The sequence below is a fragment of the Anomaloglossus baeobatrachus genome, chromosome 5 (assembly GCF_048569485.1).
Source record: "Anomaloglossus baeobatrachus isolate aAnoBae1 chromosome 5, aAnoBae1.hap1, whole genome shotgun sequence".
Taxonomy (NCBI): domain Eukaryota; kingdom Metazoa; phylum Chordata; class Amphibia; order Anura; family Aromobatidae; genus Anomaloglossus; species Anomaloglossus baeobatrachus.
In genome coordinates this window covers 424,325,571-424,339,948 of record NC_134357.1, presented here as the reverse complement: position 1 = coordinate 424,339,948, position 14,378 = coordinate 424,325,571, and the positions used below count along the sequence as shown (strand labels likewise).

General features: G+C 46.4%; 1 protein-coding gene across 1 annotated transcript in view; it reads left to right on the top strand.

Moving 5' to 3' along the window:
- The first annotated feature begins 6,547 nt into the window (after window positions 1-6,547).
- LOC142311692 (microtubule-associated protein tau-like) overlaps window positions 6,548-14,378 on the top strand; it is a 134,823-nt gene continuing 126,992 nt past the window's right edge. Inside the window, exon 1 of the mRNA XM_075350312.1 lies at window positions 6,548-6,646. The gene's annotated coding sequence lies outside the window, so the exon portion shown is untranslated. The remainder of the gene's footprint in view (window positions 6,647-14,378) is intronic.

Sequence of the window (14,378 nt, the reverse complement as noted above, 5' to 3'; positions counted from 1 at the left end):
GGTATGTTTTATCACCTGTAGTGGCGTATGTTTTATCACCTGTAGTGGCATATGTTTTATCACCTGTAGTGGCGTATGTTTTATCACCTGTAGTGGCATACATTTTATCACCTGTAGTGGTGTATGTTTTATCACTTGTAGTGGCGCATGTTTTATCACCTGTAGTGGTGTATGTTTTATCACCTGTAGTGGCATACATTTTATCTCCTGTAATGGCGTATGTTTTATCACCTGTAGTGGTGTATGTTTTATCACCTGTAGTGGCGTATGTTTTATCACCTGTAGTGGCGCATGTTTTATCACCTGTAGTGGTGTATGTTTTATCACCTGTAGTGGCGTATGTTTTATCACCTGTAGTGGCATATGTTTTTTCACCTGTAGTGGGGTATGTTTTATCACCTGTAGTGGCGTATGTTTTATCACCTGTAGTGGCGTATGTTTTATCACCTGTAGTGGTGTATGTTTTATCACCTGTAGTGGCGTATGTTTTATCACCTGTAGTGGAATATGTTTTATCACCTGTAGTGGCGTATGTTTTATCACCTGTAGTGGCATATGTTTTTTCACCTGTAGTGGCGTATGTTTTATCATCTGTAGTGGCGTATGTTTTATCACCTGTAGTGGCGTATGTTTTATCACCTGTAGTGGCGTACATTTTATCACCTGTAGTGGCATACATTTTATCACCTGTAGTGGCGCATGTTTTATCACCTGTAGTGGGGTATGTTTTATCACCTGTAGTGGCGTATGTTTTATCACCTGTAGTGGCATATGTTTTATAACCTGTAGTGGCGTATGTTTTATCACCTGTAGTGGCATACATTTTATCACCTGTAGTGGTGTATGTTTTATCACTTGTAGTGGCGCATGTTTTATCACCTGTAGTGGTGTATGTTTTATCACCTGTAGTGGCATACATTTTATCTCCTGTAATGGCGTATGTTTTATCACCTGTAGTGGCGTATGTTTTATCACCTGTAGTGGCGTATGTTTTATCACCTGTAGTGGCGCATGTTTTATCACCTGTAGTGGCGTATGTTTTATCACCTGTAGTGGCATATGTTTTATCACCTGTAGTGGCGTACATTTTATCACCTGTAGTGGCATACATTTTATCACCTGTAGTGGCGCATGTTTTATCACCTGTAGTGGGGTATGTTTTATCACCTGTAGTGGCGTATGTTTTATCACCTTTTATTACCTATAGTGGCGTATGTTTTATCACCTGTAGTGGCGTATGTTTTATCACCTGTAGTGGCATACATTTTATCACCTGTAGTGGCGCATGTTTTATCACCTGTAGTGGGGTATGTTTTATCACCTGTAGTGGCGTATGTTTTATCACCTTTTATTACCTATAGTGGCGTATGTTTTATCACCTGTAGTGGCGTATGTTTTATCACCTGTAGTGGCATACATTTTATCACCTGTAGTGGCGTATGTTTTATCACCTGTAGTGGCATACATTTTATCACCTGTAGTGGTGTATGTTTTATCACTTGTAGTGGCGCATGTTTTATCACCTGTAGTGGCATACATTTTATCTCCTGTAATGGCGTATGTTTTATCACCTGTAATGGCGTATGTTTTATCACCTGTAGTGGTGTTTGTTTTATCACCTGTAGTGGCATACGTTTTATCACCTGTAGTGGCGCATGTTTTATCACCTGTAGTGGGGTATGTTTTATCACCTGTAGTGGCGTATGTTTTATCACCTGTAGTGGCGTATGTTTTATCACCTGTAGTGGCATACATTTTATCTCCTGTAATGGCGTATGTTTTATCACTTGTAGTGGTGTATGTTTTATCACCTGTAGTGGTGTATGTTTTATCACCTGTAGTGGCGTATGTTTTATCACCTGTAGTGGTGTATGTTTTATCACCTGTAGTGGCATACGTTTTATCACCTGTAGTGGCATACATTTTATCACCTGTAGTGGCATATGTTTTATCACCTGTAGTGGCATATGTTTTTTCACCTGTAGTGGCATACGTTTTATCACCTGTAGTGGCGTATGTTTTATCACCTGTAGTGGCGTATGTTTTATCACCTGTAGTGGTGTATGTTTTATCACCTGTAGTGGTGTATGTTTTATCACCTGTATTGGCGTATGTTTTATCACCTGTAGTGGTGTATGTTTTATCACCTGTATTGGCGTATGTTTTATCACCTGTAGTGGTGTATGTTTTATCACCTGTATTGGCGTATGTTTTATCACCTGTAGTGGTGTATGTTTTATCACCTGTAGTGGCGTATGTTTTATCACCTGTAGTGGCGTATGTTTTATCACCTGTATTGGCGCATGTTTTATCACCTGTAGTGGCATACATTTTATCTCCTGTAATGGCGTATGTTTTATCACCTGTAGTGGCGTATGTTTTATCACCTGTAGTGGCGTATGTTTTATCACCTGTATTGGCGTATGTTTTATCACCTGTAGTGGCATACATTTTATCTCCTGTAATGGCGTATGTTTTATCACCTGTAGTGGCGTATGTTTTATCACCTGTATTGGGGTATGTTTTATCACCTGTAGTGGCGTATGTTTTATCACCTGTATTGGTGTATGTTTTATCACCTGTATTGGTGTATGTTTTATCACCTGTATTGGTGTATGTTTTATCACCTGTATTGGTGTATGTTTTATCACCTGTAGTGGGGTACATTTTATCACCTGTATTGGTGTATGTTTTATCACCTGTAGTGGCGTATGTTTTATCACCTTTTATTACCTATAGTGGCGTATGTTTTATCACCTGTAGTGGCGTATGTTTTATCACCTGTAGTGGCATACATTTTATCACCTGTAGTGGCGCATGTTTTATCACCTGTAGTGGGGTATGTTTTATCACCTGTAGTGGCGTATGTTTTATCACCTTTTATTACCTATAGTGGCGTATGTTTTATCACCTGTAGTGGCGTATGTTTTATCACCTGTAGTGGCATACATTTTATCACCTGTAGTGGCGTATGTTTTATCACCTGTAGTGGCATACATTTTATCACCTGTAGTGGTGTATGTTTTATCACTTGTAGTGGCGCATGTTTTATCACCTGTAGTGGCATACATTTTATCTCCTGTAATGGCGTATGTTTTATCACCTGTAATGGCGTATGTTTTATCACCTGTAGTGGTGTATGTTTTATCACCTGTAGTGGCATACGTTTTATCACCTGTAGTGGCGCATGTTTTATCACCTGTAGTGGGGTATGTTTTATCACCTGTAGTGGCGTATGTTTTATCACCTGTAGTGGCGTATGTTTTATCACCTGTAGTGGCATACATTTTATCTCCTGTAATGGCGTATGTTTTATCACTTGTAGTGGTGTATGTTTTATCACCTGTAGTGGTGTATGTTTTATCACCTGTAGTGGCGTATGTTTTATCACCTGTAGTGGTGTATGTTTTATCACCTGTAGTGGCATACGTTTTATCACCTGTAGTGGCATACATTTTATCACCTGTAGTGGCATATGTTTTATCACCTGTAGTGGCATACGTTTTATCACCTGTAGTGGCATATGTTTTTTCACCTGTAGTGGCATACGTTTTATCACCTGTAGTGGCGTATGTTTTATCACCTGTAGTGGCGTATGTTTTATCACCTGTAGTGGTGTATGTTTTATCACCTGTAGTGGTGTATGTTTTATCACCTGTAGTGGCGTATGTTTTATCACCTGTAGTGGCGTATGTTTTATCACCTGTAGTGGCATACATTTTATCTCCTGTAATGGCGTATGTTTTATCACTTGTAGTGGTGTATGTTTTATCACCTGTAGTGGTGTATGTTTTATCACCTGTAGTGGCGTATGTTTTATCACCTGTAGTGGTGTATGTTTTATCACCTGTAGTGGCATACGTTTTATCACCTGTAGTGGCATACATTTTATCACCTGTAGTGGCATATGTTTTATCACCTGTAGTGGCATACGTTTTATCACCTGTAGTGGCATATGTTTTTTCACCTGTAGTGGCATACGTTTTATCACCTGTAGTGGCGTATGTTTTATCACCTGTAGTGGCGTATGTTTTATCACCTGTAGTGGTGTATGTTTTATCACCTGTAGTGGCATACGTTTTATCACCTGTAGTGGCATACATTTTATCACCTGTAGTGGCATATGTTTTATCACCTGTAGTGGCATACGTTTTATCACCTGTAGTGGCATATGTTTTTTCACCTGTAGTGGCATACGTTTTATCACCTGTAGTGGCGTATGTTTTATCACCTGTAGTGGCGTATGTTTTATCACCTGTAGTGGTGTATGTTTTATCACCTGTAGTGGTGTATGTTTTATCACCTGTATTGGCGTATGTTTTATCACCTGTAGTGGTGTATGTTTTATCACCTGTATTGGCGTATGTTTTATCACCTGTAGTGGTGTATGTTTTATCACCTGTAGTGGCGTATGTTTTATCACCTGTAGTGGCGTATGTTTTATCACCTGTATTGGCGCATGTTTTATCACCTGTAGTGGCATACATTTTATCTCCTGTAATGGCGTATGTTTTATCACCTGTAGTGGCGTATGTTTTATCACCTGTAGTGGCGTATGTTTTATCACCTGTAGTGGTGTATGTTTTATCACCTGTAGTGGCATACATTTTATCTCCTGTAATGGCGTATGTTTTATCACCTGTAGTGGCGTATGTTTTATCACCTGTATTGGTGTATGTTTTTTCACCTGTATTGGTGTATGTTTTATCACCTGTATTGGTGTATGTTTTATCACCTGTATTGGTGTATGTTTTATCACCTGTAGTGGGGTACATTTTATCACCTGTATTGGTGTATGTTTTATCACCTGTATTGGTGTATGTTTTATCACCTGTATTGGTGTATGTTTTATCACCTGTATTGGTGTATGTTTTATCACCTGTATTGGCGTATGTTTTATCACCTGTATTGGTGTATGTTTTATCACCTGTATTGGTGTATGTTTTATCACCTGTATTGGTGTATGTTTTATCACCTGTAGTGGGGTACATTTTATCACCTGTATTGGTGTATGTTTTATCACCTGTATTGGTGTATGTTTTATCACCTGTATTGGTGTATGTTTTATCACCTGTATTGGTGTATGTTTTATCACCTGTATTGGCGTATGTTTTATCACCTGTATTGGTGTATGTTTTATCACCTGTATTGGTGTATGTTTTATCACCTGTAGTGGTGTATGTTTTATCACCTGTAGTGGCGTATGTTTTATCACCTGTATTGGTGTATGTTTTATCACCTGTAGTGGGGTACATTTTATCACCTGTATTGGTGTATGTTTTATCACCTGTAGTGGTGTATGTTTTATCACCTGTAGTGGCGTATGTTTTATCACCTGTATTGGTGTATGTTTTATCACCTGTAGTGGGGTACATTTTATCACCTGTATTGGTGTATGTTTTATCACCTGTAGTGGTGTATGTTTTATCACCTGTAGTGGCATACATTTTATCTCCTGTAATGGCGTATGTTTTATCACCTGTAGTACTTTTTTTTTTATTACACTAGGGTTTTATTGATAGAATTTTATTACATGTAAGGCTAGTTTCACACTTGCGTTGGACGGGATCCGTAGCATTGCATTGTGTGACGCATGCAACGGATGCGTTGCATATAGTGGCACAATGCATGCTACAGATCGTACAAAATAACGCAATCCGTTGTAGTTTTTTTTCCTTGACTTTACACATCTGGGCATGCGCAGTTGTGTAAAGACAGCTGCGTTAACGGAATCCGTCAAATGACGCATTCTAACGGAATCCGCCACCATAGGCGTCCATTATAAAAACAACGGACGCCTAACGGATTCCTGCAGGTTGCGTTTTTTTGACACTCCGCCAAGCGCAGTAAAACGTTACATGCTGCGTTCCATCCGCCCGACGCAGCGTCAAAATAACGACGCTGCGTTGTCCAGCGGATGCAACGCAGACACTTGCGTTACAGTGCGTCGTCCATACAAGTCTATGGAGAATAGTGCAGTGCGTTAACGGACTGCGCTATTCTCCATAGTGACGGAATGCGCTGAACGCAAGTGTGAAACTAGCCTAAATGGGAATTTCCCACAAAACATTGCCACGTAAAATTCTATTCCATTTTGGCACCAAATATACATGGAATTCGGGTGCAGCTGTGATATATGTCTTTGATAAGACCAAATCTTAGAAACTTCATTGGGATGACAAAATGGAGGACATTTATATTTCCCGAGCACCATACTTGTAATAAATAATACCTCATCCTAATAATTTTATTCTCTCATCTAATTATAATGAGGACTTTCTAACTTATTTTCTTTTTTTATTTCCTCTGTGTTTTATACACTATAATCACACTCAAATAAGTAAAATCTCTCCCATCAGGGTGGGCGCCTCAGACAGATCCCTCACACAAAGGATCTGTATGTAGGGGGAGGGATGGAGGCTCTGGCTGCTGCTGATCCTGTCTCCATGGTAACCACCAGGCGCAGCAGCAGCAGCAGGACCAGGGAGGCTCATCGCCGCTAAAGGGCGTTGCCAAATGCGCGTTCGCCCCAAACCCCGCCCACTACAGGGACGCGCATTCTCGGGAGCTAAGCTGTCAATCACAGGTTGTTTTCGTTTCGCTCACGGTCACGTTTTCTCCCCGCCTGTGTTCACGGTACAGGACGGTGAGTTATTGTCAAGAGCTGGGGGAGCTGTGCGGCAGGTATTCATCTGTGTTCTGCAACCCGTGACGCCACAGCTGTTAGGAAACTACAACTCCCAGCATGCTCGGACAGCCGCCAGATGTGGGAGCATGCTGGGAGTTGTAGTTTTATATCAGCTGGGGGAATATTTGACTTTGTAATGTAGTGTATGGGAAGGGACAAGCGCTGGATAAGTTCGCTAGATTTGTTGGGGGTTGTAGTGCTGAGATCCACGCAGATTTAGGCTGGGGCTCCATGGGTGTCATGTCACATGCATCTAGTGACAGCAGCGGGGTCCTGACCTGTGACCTCCAGGGACTGAGCTCTCTGCACTATATAGATTTTCAGAACACTCCTGTGCTCCTGCTGGAGTTTGTTTTAAAACCTCAATCTGTTTGATCCGCTGCTTCCAGAGTCTGTTATTATCTACAAATTAACAGCCCTGCAGCCAATCAGTGAGCACAGGGGCTCTGCTAGAGTAGGTGGCAAGAATCGCACATGACTTCAGCGCTGCAGCCAATCAGTGAGCACAGGGGCTCTGCTAGAGTAGGTGGCAAGAATCGCACATGACTTCAGCGCTGCAGCCAATCAGTGAGCACAGGGGCTCTGCTAGAGTAGGTGGCAAGAATCGCACATGACTTCAGCGCTGCAGCCAATCAGTGAGCACAGGGGCTCTGCTAGAGTAGGTGGCAAGAATCGCACATGACTTCAGCGCTGCAGCCAATCAGTGAGCACAGGGGCTCTGCTAGAGTAGGTGGCAAGAATCGCACATGACTTCAGCGCTGCAGCCAATCAGTGAGCACAGGGGCTCTGCTAGAGTAGGTGGCAAGAATCGCACATGACTTCAGCGCTGCAGCCAATCAGTGAGCACAGGGGCTCTGCTAGAGTAGGTGGCAAGAATCGCACATGACTTCAGCGCTGCAGCCAATCAGTGAGCACAGGGGCTCTGCTAGAGTAGGTGGCAAGAATCGCACATGACTTCAGCGCTGCAGCCAATCAGTGAGCACAGGGGCTCTGCTAGAGTAGGTGGCAAGAATCGCACATGACTTCAGCGCTGCAGCCAATCAGTGAGCACAGGGGCTCTACTAGAGTAGGTGGCAAGAATCGCACATGACTTCAGCGCTGCAGCCAATCAGTGAGCACAGGGGCTCTGCTAGAGTAGGTGGCAAGAATCGCACATGACTTCAGCGCTGCAGCCAATCAGTGAGCTCAGTGGCTCTGTCAGAGTAGGCAACAAGAACCGCATGTGACATCAGCGCTGCAGCCAATCTGAGCTCAGCGGCTCTGCCAGAGTAGGCGGCAAGAACTTCACAACGTGACATCAGCGCTGCAGCCAATCAGTGAGCTCAGCAGCTCTGCCTTAGTAAGTAGCAAGAACCACACAACGTGATATCAGCGCTGCAGCAAATCAGTGAGCTCAGTGGCTCTGTCAGAATAGGCAACCAGAACCGCATGTGACATCAGCGCTGCAGCGAACCAGTGAGCTCAGTGGCTCTGCCAGAGTGGGCGGCAAGAACTGCACAACGTGGCATCAGCGCTGCAGCCAGTCAGTGAGCTCAGCAGCTCTGCCAGGGTAGGCGGCACAAGCCACACAACTTAACATCAGCGCTGCGGACAATAACAGACCCTGAGAGCAGTGGTGGAGGCTCAGAGTTGGACCTGGGTAGGGGGAGTAAGGTGCAGGTTTTTTAAAAAATACAATCTGCAGCCTGGGGACAGGGCTCTTCTGGAACAGGAAAACCTATTTATTACTAGCAACATGCAACTGCAACACAAAGCAGAGGTGGCTCTTTTGATGGCTGCAACTGGCTCGCAGACAAATCTTTAATAAAAAAAATAAATACTGTGTTTTACGATTTGTAAGACGCACTATGGCTTACCGGGGCAGCAGTGGTGGTGCAGGTTGGCGATACTGCGGGCTTGTGGTGTCGGGCGGCGTTCCCGCAGTAATTGACGGACTGCGGGCTTCTTTGAATCTCCCGCAGTTGACGAGATCAACTTCAAGAAAATGTCGCAGAGGCGACACGTGCGCAGGTAGGACTTCGTGGCCAGTTTCTTGAAGTCCATGATGTCGATCTGCGCTCGCGCCGAGGCCATTTTCTTCAAGTCGATCTCGTCAACTGTGGGAGATTCAAAGAGGCCCGCAGTCCGCCGGTTACTACGGGCTCGCCGCAGTGACACCCCATGAGCCCGCAGCAGTATTGCCAATCCCTCCGCACACTGACCCTCTTGAGCCTCGACACCCCCTCCTCTGTCTCCGTGTAACACCCCGGGGTCGAGGGGGTTTTCACCCAACATGTCGCCGGGCCGAGGGTGCAGATCCTCTGCGTCGTCACGGGCTGGCCTGGCCCAGTTTCGTGACCCCGAGACATGCAGGAGGGAGTGAAGGCGGTGGACAGGAGGAAGGATGGAGGATGTGGGTGGTAGTAACGGTTACGAAAGATTTTTATGATCATGACGCCACCTGTGGTATGCGGCCAGAGATGGGCTGCCACTGCAGGGGCTGCACTCCGGGGCCGATGGTGACGGTCGCAGCTGGGATGGTGTCACTCCCCACAGGCGGAGCGGAATTACCCCGGAGAGGATGACAGAGGATGAACGGGGGTGGTGGTAGTCCCCGTTGGCGCCGCAGCGCTGGGCGACGGTAAAGGAGAGGCAGAGACAGGAGCTGCAATTCCAGGTCTTTTACTCACAAGTAGTTTAGGTGCTACCCCAGAGTACCGATCTCCGCCATGATGGGCTCCAGCCGATCCCGAATCCGTGAAAGGTCAAGTCCGGTTTGTGTGTCAGCCTGTGAGCATTTCCTCCTTTGATGCGCTAAGTATCGGACTCCCGTGGTGTGAAGCGCTTGGGGATCCCAGTGTCAGTAAAGTGTCCCGTTCTGTATGCTGATAGTGCGGTTCTGATGTGGGGACCTCAGCCCCGGATCCTATATGCTATTTGGCTGAAGACTCGGTGGGACGGGTCTGGTGACTTTTCCAGCCGTTCCCTGCGACCCTTGCAGAGTTGGTAGACAACGTGAAGTATATCTGCCCTAGGGTTCTGTACCCCGACAGCGCCGGTCCTGTGGAAGCAACCTCCTGCTTCTCCCCAGCAACCGTGTTGAAAACGCCTTGGCCCACAGAGCTGCCTAGCGGCACATCCGCTCTGCTCTGTGTCTGAAGTTGTTCTCTCCTTGTTGTAGTTGTGTTATGTGTTCTGAGCTGTTGCCCCCAGGCGCTGCCACTGGCTGGTTCACTACTCTCACTAGGTCAACCTGCTCTTCCCACTGTGTGCTGCTGACTTCCCCTGGTGGTTGCGTTTCCCTGACCCTGAGTCCCCGGTTCCAGTGGATCGGGGATCCCATGGTGCGGTGGTGTCCTGTAAACCCACTGCTGTAGTGGCCCCCTACTGTGACCCGACCCTGGCCCGGTCCCCATTGGGGAGGGCAACCCATGTTACTGCATGTATGTGTGAGTGGAAACCGGTACCGACCTTTCTTGGACCCAGGATAAGCATTATACCCTAATGGAGGTGCAGTACCCTGTGGCGCCTGAAGCCTCAGGGGCGCCACAACTGCAAAATCACTTATCATGTCTCCTGGGACCTTCTGAGCCGCTCCACCACCGCTGTTCCCCCCTGGTGAGTATGGCTTTCATGGAATTACAGTTAGGTCCAGAAATATTTGGACAGTGACACCAGTTTTGTTATTTTAGCTGTTTACAAAAACATGTTCAGAAATACAATTATATATATAATATGGGCTGAAAGTGCACACTCCCAGCTGCAATATGAGAGTTTTCACATCCAAATCGGAGAAAGGGTTTAGGAATCATAGCTCTGTAATGCATAGCCTCCTCTTTTTCAAGGGACCAAAAGTAATTGGACAAGGGACTCGAAGGGCTGCAATTAACTCTGAAGGCGTCTCCCTCGTTAACCTGTAATCAATGAAGTAGTTAAAAGGTCTGGGGTTGATTACAGGTGTGTGGTTTTGCATTTGGAAGCTCTTGCTGTGACCAGACAACATGCGGTCTAAGGAACTCTCAATTGAGGTGAAGCAGAACATCCTGAGGCTGAAAAAAAAAGAAAAAATCCATCAGAGAGATAGCAGACATGCTTGGAGTAGCAAAATCAACAGTCGGGTACATTCTGAGAAAAAAGGAATTGACTGGTGAGCTTGGGAACTCAAAAAGGCCTGGGCGTCCACGGATGACAACAGTGGTGGATGATCGCACTTTCTTTGGTGAAGAAGAACCCATTCACAACATCAACTGAAGTCCAGAACACTCTCAGTGAAGTAGGTGTATCTGTCTCTAAGTCAACAGTAAAGAGAAGACTCCATGAACGTAAATACAAAGGGTTCACATCTAGATGCAAACCATTCATCAATTCCAAAAATAGACAGGCCAGAGTTAAATTTGCTGAAAAACACCTCATGAAGCCAGCTCAGTTCTGGAAAAGTATTCTATGGACAGATGAGACAAAGATCAACCTGTACCAGAATGATGGGAAGAAAAAAGTTTGGAGAAGAAAGGGAACGGCACATGATCCAAGGCACACCACATCCTCTGTAAAACATGGTGGAGGCAACGTGATGGCATGGGCATGCATGGCTTTCAATGGCACTGGGTCACTTGTGTTTATTGATGACATAACAGCAGACAAGAGTAGCCGGATGAATTCTGAAGTGTACCGGGATATACTTTCAGCCCAGATTCAGCCAAATGCCGCAAAGTTGATCGGACGGCGCTTCATAGTACAGATGGACAATGACCCCAAGCATACAGCCAAAGCTACCCAGGAGTTCATGAGTGCAAAAAAGTGGAACATTCTGCAATGGCCAAGTCAATCACCAGATCTTAACCCAATTGAGCATGCATTTCACTTGCTCAAATCCAGACTTAAGACGGAAAGACCCACAAACAAGCAAGACCTGAAGGCTGTGGCTGTAAAGGCCTGGAAAAGCATTAAGAAGGAGGAAACCCAGCGTTTGGTGATGTCCATGGGTTCCAGACTTAAGGCAGTGATTGCCTCCAAAGGATTCGCAACAAAATATTGAAAATAAAAATATTTTGTTTGGGTTTGGTTTATTTGTCCAATTACTTTTGACCTCCTAAAATGTGGAGTGTTTGTAAAGAAATGTGTACAATTCCTACAATTTCTATCAGATATTTTTGTTCAAACATTCAAATTAAACGTTACAATCTGCACTTGAATTCTGTTGTAGAGGTTTCATTTCAAATCCAATGTGGTGGCATGCAGAGCCCAACTCGCGAAAATTGTGTCACTGTCCAAATATTTCTGGACCTAACTGTACATTTTAAAAAATGTGGCGTTCATGGCTCTCTCAGCCAAAAAGGTTCCCGACACCTGCTATAGACAAATCGCCATAACCTCAGCACTGACAGAGACCAAGATGGATTTGCTACAAATGGGATTTATCCTGATCTGGCACCTATGAAAGAACAGATATTGCTAAACGTTTAGGTTTGTGGCCTTTATCAAGGATAGCCATCAGGTGCCATATACAGGCCCTCGTAGCTACCCACACGGATGTCCTCAATAAAGGGCACAAACTGGTCGAAACATTTGGCAATATCTGTTTTTTCATTGGTGCTGAATCAGGATAAATCCCATTTGTAGCAAATCCATGTTGGTCTTTGTTAGTGCTGAGATTATCGCTGCAGGTTTTAAGCCCCTCACACACAATAAACAGGAGCTGCTGGCGGATCGATGGTTAAACACTTGTACCGCCCCGGGGCTCGGCCTGCAGCCTAGCTGCTCGGGTCCGGGCTCGTTTGGTGGGTGGCTCGAACGCCTCCGGACCCGGGGGTCACGTCGCTCTGAAGGGAGGCTGGCGCTACGTGAGGGGATTTCGGTGGGAAGGTTCACGGCCGAGGCTGTGGTGTTTAGGGATGTAAGTTCGTGACGCCACCCACGGGTTGTGGTGAGTGTGGACACCACCGCTGCCGTTAACTAGGCTCCCGGGGACGGTGTTGTGCAGCCTGGTGTTGACCCCTCCGTGGGCAGGGGGTGATGGTCCCGGGGCCCGGTGGTTGTGAGGTGCGGGCGTGTTGGTGCGGTGTGGTGCGGTGCGCAGCCCGAGGGCACTGTTGTACTCACTATGACAGATACACCGGAGTCTCTGGTAAACCAAAAGGATGGTGGTCGGTGCCTGCAGCCGGCTGCGCCTGGTCCACCACCCGGTTCGGTGGTTCCCGCCTTTCTCCTGCACCTCGTTTTGTAGATTTTGACTACCTATGCTTCAGCGACGGTAGTCCGCTCCCCGGCTTTGTGTGTGCCGGGAGAGCCCGTTTGCCCGCAGACGCTGGCCCGTGGGATCTCTCTGCCTGAGCGGTGGCTTTCTATCCCCCTCATTGGGCTGTTGTCTTCAGTCGGGACTTGGGTGGGAATGAACCTAAGGTCCAGACCCCAATCAGTGAATTTGACTCGGTCCAGTGGTTTCTGGACCTCGTTCTGGGTCTGAGTACCCCTCCTGGTGCTCCGGTTTCCAGTTGGCTCCCTGGTTCGGTACCGGCGGGCCACTACCCTGTCCCGGTCCCTTACGGTTCCACCAGCCGACTTCCCGGCTCCTGCAGGCGGCAACCACCGTCTGCCTCCTGGTCACAGGGTATCTGGGCTACGACCCAGATCCCTGACAGACGTTTACTCCTTTGCAACCGCTCACTCTCCAAAACTAATCTCATCTGCTGTGTTTTCCTGCCTCAGGCCATCGGAACTCCTCAGTGGGCGTGGCCAACCACCTGGCTCCGCCCCCTGGTGTGAACGTCAAGACCTGAGAGGGGTGACTTAGGGTTTTAGGTTGGCTGCTGTTACCTTGTTAGGGGACGGGTGTTTGTGCAAGGGCCTACCTGTGACTACCTAGCTAGTCCAGGGCGTCACACACTAACTACCCCATATTCCCCATCAGAGGAGCGCTCTTGTGTTCTCTGGCAGCTGCTGATGGCGGCTTATGTCCCAGAGAACAAAAGGGTCGGCTGTCTGCAGGCTGACACACAGGCCCTTAAAGGGATTTTTAGGTTTAAAAAGGCAAGTCTGCTGTCCCTCTCTGTCCCTCTGTGTGACTGCAGACTTGTCCTTACATCGCCCACCCTGTCTGCTGTAAGGATTCTCCGGTATCAGAGCCATGAATGGTGGTCAGGTGGCTACGAGTATGTGATATGCTGTATATTCTCGGCCAGAATCCGACTACAGGGGCACGGCGTTGCTCAATGCAAGTGTATAGGGCAAGTCGGCTCCCATCCAGTCGGATTCTGGCTGGGAGTATACACATACAGCCACGTGACTGCCATTCCCAGCTCTGATACCGGAGAATCCTCACAGCACACAGTGCGCACAATGTGAAGATGTACAAGTCTGCAGTCACAGAGAGGGACACAGAGGACTGCAGACTTGTCGTTTTAGACCGGACAACCCCTTTAACTCAAAACGTCGTGGCCACAACATTACACTGTAGGTCAAACCCCTCTATATCAGCAGGTTTGGTAGTCTTCTGGGGGCAACAATCACTATTGTTAGTGGCAATTGTGATCCGATGTTGCACAACCTCAAATTGCTGAGTAGCCCTAATCTATGGTATTGTGGGACATGTATGACAGGAATTCAGAACCACTGGATGGACAGGGAGAGATAGATAGATGATAGATAGATAGAGGGATAGATAGATAGATAGAGAGATAGTTAGAGGGATAGATAGATAGATAGATAGAGAGAT